The following is a 6,000-nucleotide window of genomic DNA, read 5'->3' as shown; positions in this document are numbered from 1 at the left end:
CGCGCACGTTCTCTCCCGAGGATTTACGCAGCGACGGCTCGCCTCCTGGGAGTTGTAGTTCTCAATTCAGGGATTCCCCCTCCTCGCCTCTGCAGGAAAGTGAGCAGAAAGACTCTGTATTCCATCACTCCAAAGGAGGGCTGGGACGGGGAAAGGCGCAAGGGGCGGAGCTTGGCGAGCATAGGGTGAGAGCCTCCGACACAAAAGGCGGGCCAATATTTAGGCACGGGTACCCTGGGAAATGTAGTGCTCTCGCAGAAGACACTCGCAGAAGCTCCATGGATTCTGGCTCCAGAAGAACTACACCTCCCACCGGACGTAACTAGCTTGCTTTTGCCCTGATGCGCGCGCAGAGCATCCGGGCCTACTGCCGCTGTGGAGGTGGACCGTGAGGCGACGAAAGGCAGGCGGGAGCGGGTCGCGCCTGGGCGGTGAGTGGGGGGCCGCGGCGCCTCTTCTTCCTCATACCCCCAACTCTTGGGCTTCCCGAAGGGCGCAGGGGCTGGGCTTTGGCGTGGCCTCCTGCCGGGCGGGTGGAGGGCGGCGGCCTCAGATCTGGGCCCGGCGAGTGGGGGAGGGGCGCCTCGGGGAGCCTGCGCGCTTCTTCTCGCGGGCGGAGAAAGCGTTCGGGCTGTGGCGCCGCTCAGCGCGGCCTCGCCGGGCGCGGACTGTCGGAGGGAGAGCCTACGGCCGGCGGGCGGGCGGGCGAGGGAAGGAAGGAGCCGGCAGCGCGAGCGCAACGTTTCCCCGCTGCGCGCGCGGCCAAGCCAAGGTTCTCCCGCGTTTCTTCCGGGCAGAGAGCGCCGGCTAGGACTCGGTGGCAGCGGGGAAAGCCGGGCGGGCGGGCGATCGCTGCAGCGGAGCTCCCTTCGCTCCAGCCGACGGGGCCTGCCTTATGCTGGGCCGCAGGCGCTTCTGAGGGCCGGCGCGCCCGAGGCCTCCCTTTGCGTCCTTGCTCGGAACTTCGCCTCGTAACATCCGGGACTCTCCCTCCGACGGTCCGGGACTCTCACTCCGACGCTAACGAGCTGGGACGCCTGAGGTCGCCCAGCCCGTCAGCGTGACATCCGGGACTCTCCCCAAGTGCCCCCACGCTGGGCGGGCGGAGCCGCTCGGGATCCCTGCTCGCTGCCTTTCGGGAGCGCCTGTCCCGGGGCGGGGGAAGGGGCGGCCGTGCATTTCGGGAGCCCGGCTCGGCTGTTACGTGGTCCTGTGGAGCGTGCCAGCTGTGTGAGAGTGGTGGCTTTATGGTATTTATTCATTTCGCGATAAGTTAATGATAATTACTAGAAGCTTCCTTTGGGAAATACCCCGCATATAAGAATCATCAGTTAAGGTTCTCTTTGTGCTGGTGGGATATTCGGGGTACACGTCGGAACACAGTTTTCCTTATTTTGAAGTCTGCCCCGGGAAAGGTTTGCTAGAAGGAAGAGATACCTCACCGTTGCTGGCTTCTGGGGCCTTTGGAGTTCCTGGAGTGTGCGTGGAGTGGCATGGCTGCCACAGGGGTTGCTCATTTTCAAAATGGCCACCCAATGGGCTTCCTCAGTCTCAGCACAAAGGAGCCTGCAGAGCAGCTACTGGCCTGACAGGCGTCGAGAGAAATGTCTGGGCACGTTGTTGCCATTTGAGTTGAGTGATCAGGCACCGGCCATAATCAGTGGCCTTGCTGGCCGGGTTAAGAGGAGTCTGGTTGGCTGTAGGTTCTCCTGTCTGCTACAGCGTTGAGAGCCGTGAATGATTGAGAGGCTGGTGAAGTGACTGGCTATGTGAATTGAGCTTGTTTTAATGTTTTTCCCATTATTTTTCTATGACAAGTATATAAGTTTCTGACATTCACGAGGTTCAGGAAATAAATGTTTGTAATATTAGTTGAAAAGGTGCTACCAGACTCCTTCTAATTTTTAATACCAGCTAAAGCTGATTTGAGCCCAAAAGCAGTATTTTAATTAACATTTTTTCAGTTGCTATATAGTATAGATGTGGTGGTTTTTAATTTTTTTAAATCTATCTTTCTTTTTTTTTCTGGGTTATTTTATATGTTTACATTTGCACTATTTAGAGCCTGAGAGAATATACAGCATATAAGCAACATATTTCTTTAAGTGTATATTTCTCTCCATAGCTCATTACTAAAAGTAGTATTTTAGCCATTTTCCTTAAAATCTAAATAATAAAAGCCTAGGGAAGGACAGCAATTCTGTGGCAGAGCACATTCTTCATATGTGGAAGTTATGAGCTTCAGCTGCTGGTTTCCCCCACTGTAGTCTAACAGTATGGCTGATACTAGGCTAAATGGTCCAGTAGTTAGACACTTTCATTAACAGTTTGAATATCTCTGAATATTTAAACTATGCATTACATTAGCACCTATAAACAGTTTTTTAAAATAAAAAACTCATATACTGTTTTCTACATAGCTTTTTTTTTTTTTTTTTGCATATGTCCCCAAATACAAGTAGAACTGATTTAACTCATAGTTCTGACTTTAAAAGGTGTGTTATTTAAAAAGTGTTCACAAGCCCATTCAAGGCAAAGCAACATGTACTCATTTTTAGCTGCATTTTTCTGAGCAGCAGACTTCAAATCTCCAGGTTTCTGTCTAGAAGGGGCAAAGTTTAACGCAATTCCTCCATGAGGCAAAGCTCTGTTGCTCCTTAAATTAGGTCAGATGAATGGCCTGAATGAAGATAAATGATCATGTGGGAGAAAAAATATGTAAATGAAGTATATTGTTAAAATATTACAATTAATGATAAGGGGGAAATGTTTTTAAAATAAACTGACTCTAAATAAACTTCCAGGAAATCATTGGACACTTAGAAAATGCATGAGTCTTCCAGAAATTTAGATAGAAATTTGAAATTGGCTAATAATATGTTTTTAATCCAAGGATTAAAGATTTTGAAGGTTATAACTAAGGTGTGTGTGTGTGATCTTGTAGTTTTTTGTGGAGATTTTGGTTATCACCAGCTGGGTGTCAGGTCATGGGGTAGATACTTCTCTGCAGCGATTTAGTGCACAGGAGTTTTAGATTTTATGCAGTTTATAACATTTGAGTCATAGGGAATTTCAGTAAATTGCTTGCTAGCTACTTTTACTGTAGTAAATTAAGAAGTATGAAAAAAAGTTCTTTTAACATGCCTGGAATGTGCTCTGCCACAGAATTGCTGTCCTTCCCTAGGCTTTTATTATTTAGATTTTAAGGAAAATGGCTAAAATACTACTTTTAGTAATGAGCTATGGAGAGAAATATACATGCCTAGAATATTTAAGAAGTATAATTACATTAATTTGAAATTTCAAAGGTATGTGCTTTAAAAATGCAGCTACTTAAACAAAAAATAAAATGTAGTAAATTTAAGTGACTTTCCAAAATGTTGCTGTCATTTCAAAAACGTAATGCTCCCTTAGTATATTAAAGGTAAAGGTAAAGGTTTCCCTTGACGTAAAGTCCAGTCGTGTCCGACTCTAGGGGGCGGTGCTCATCTCCGTTTCAAAGCCTTGGAGCCGGCGTTGTCCATAGGACACTTCCGGGTCATGTGGCCAGCATGACTCACGGAACGCCGTTACCTTCCCGCCGAAGCGGTACCAATTAATCTACTCACATTTGCATGTTTTCGAACTGCTTGGTGTGCAGAAGCTGGGACGAGCAACGGGAGCTCACCCCGCCGCGCGGTTTCGAACCGCCGACCTTCCGATCGACAGCTCAGCGGTTTAACCCGCAGCGCCACCGCGTCCCTTAGTATATTAGTACAATAATAATCAAATATGCTAGCATATACTTGTAGCACTAGCATATATTTGGAGTGTGTGTATAATCTTTGAAGAAAAGGAACATCAGAACTGACAGGAAAGAACTTACCAGAAAGAAGAGAATCATGCAAAGAAGCAAGCCCAATGGACAGATATGACAGCCTGAAGCAAGAGACATAGACAACACTCTGCATTGCTGGAACTCAAAACATTTTCCTGGCCCTAATAGAACAAACAGGGAGGAAAAAGACACTGTGGAACAGGAAACTGCTGTAACTCTCAAGAAGGCAGAAGAGTCATGGTAGGTGCAGATTTACTCCAGGAAGAACTTATTCGTTTGTGTGCTGACTGGATACAACAGCTTCTGAAGTTTGCTGTCTGTCAGTAGGAAGGATCAGAGATATGGTAGAAAGACATTCAAGACTTACCAAGAGGTTATCCTTTCTTGATAAAGTGTATGAGGATGAATCAGACTGCAAAGAACAGTAAAGCTGAATCACTACCATCACCTTTCAATTCAAGGAAGCTTTATTCTGCACAGATCAAAAACTTTCAATAAATTATCAGAAAACTAAAGTCTTAGTTTTTGCCTGACACCATCATAAGATTCACAAATGGCAAATAAATGGGACTCCAGTTGAATAGGTGCACACCTATAAATACCTTGGAGCACAGTTCCATGCTTCCTTATCCTGGAATGCTCATTTTCTTTACCGGGCAAGTGTTGCACAGCATACCTCGTCAGCTATTGAAAGATTATACCATTCAAAAGGAGCCTATTATATTCCTGCAGCTAGCCTTTCAAGCTAAGGTAGTTCCTCAGCTTCTCTATGGCTTTCAAATTTGCTCCCTTGCAAAGCTTAATATTATTGAAACCATTCAGAGTAAGTTCATTAGAGCCATATTGATGGTACCAAAAAGTATAAAAAATGCCATCCTATGGGTAGAAATAGGTATAGTTTCATTGGATGCCAGAGCATAGTTCCTTCTTCTTAACTTCTGGCTAAAGTTAATTATGCTGCCTATAGGTTTAGCCCTATGAGTATTTAGAGATCATTTAAAATAATCATGGCTAAAAAAAGCCTTAGATAAAATTCAATTGCTTGGCTTTTCTATGGAAAGTCTGTGCTCATTAGGATTTGATAATGCTAGAACTGCCCTTAAACAAGGAATCTGGGATATAGATCTCCAAACAAATTTAAGTAAGATGCTACACCCCAATATTTGTCATTTTCTTCCAAAAGGGTTCGTTCCAGCTTCTTATTTATCATCCATTACAATTTTGAAATTTTGTAAAGCTTTCACCTTAGCCAGGCTGGATGCTTTGCCCTCAGTAGTCCTTTCTGGACATTTTAAGGGTACCCCTATGCACCTTTGGTTTTGTCCATGTGGTGACGGCTCAATGGAAACTCTAAGCCATATGTTGTTATACTGTTCCCTCTATAAGGACTCTAGAAGGCTCCTTATATATCCGATATTGAAGACATTTCCAGGCAGGGAGTGTGATTTCTATTTAATGCTACTTCTTTTGGACAAGGACCCAAAAATATCCTCAGTTTTGTGCTACCATCTGCACAATACGCCGTACCATTACTTATGTTTAGAATTTCTTAACATATTTTATTTCGATTTATTTTAGTATTTTTATTCTTAATTAATTTTAGATCATATCCTAATTGTTTTTCTGTTATATATATGTATGTATGTACACCTAGCAGTTCGAAAACATGCAAATGTGAGTAGATTAATAGGTACTGCTTTGGTGGACAGGTAACGGTGTTCCGTTTAGTCATGCCAGCCACATGACCACGGAAGTGTCTACGGACAAACACCGGCTCTTCAGCTTTGAAATGGAGATGAACACTGCCCCCTCGAGTCGGATATGACTGGGCTTAATGTCAAGGGAAACCTTTACCTTTATATAAAATGTAAGATTGTTACTATTATGTATTTTGATTGTATCTGGCCTTAGGGCTGTAATAAACGTGTTTATGATGTTTATTCAAGGAAGGAAGTTCAAGACTATCCTTCAGAGAGTAGAGAACTGCACAAATGGCTCAGGTATTCTTGGTTAGCTAACTGTAAGGAAGACTTAGTGGAGGGAGTGAATGTAGCAGGAACATTGGGGAAAGTGTAATAATGCTGGAGTTCTCGATTTTAAGGAAAACTGAAGCAGAATTTAGTCAAAACATGTAGAATTTTGAAAATCAGATTTTAATACAATTCAGAGCAATTCTGAAAAGG

At 44.4% G+C, this 6,000-nt stretch overlaps 1 protein-coding gene across 2 annotated transcripts in view; it reads left to right on the top strand.

The window, feature by feature from the left end:
- The first annotated feature begins 244 nt into the window (after positions 1-244).
- The window catches only part of THRAP3 (thyroid hormone receptor associated protein 3), a 185,043-nt gene continuing 179,287 nt past the window's right edge, over positions 245-6,000 (top strand). Inside the window, exon 1 of one of the 2 annotated variants that reach the window (XM_063311771.1) lies at positions 245-431. The gene's annotated coding sequence lies outside the window, so the exon portion shown is untranslated. The remainder of the gene's footprint in view (positions 432-6,000) is intronic. The other variant, XM_063311770.1, reaches the window with a different exon arrangement.

The sequence above is a fragment of the Candoia aspera genome, chromosome 10 (assembly GCF_035149785.1).
Source record: "Candoia aspera isolate rCanAsp1 chromosome 10, rCanAsp1.hap2, whole genome shotgun sequence".
Taxonomy (NCBI): domain Eukaryota; kingdom Metazoa; phylum Chordata; class Lepidosauria; order Squamata; family Boidae; genus Candoia; species Candoia aspera.
Note: the sequence above shows the minus strand (reverse complement) of the source record. Positions and strands in the feature narration are given on the sequence as shown.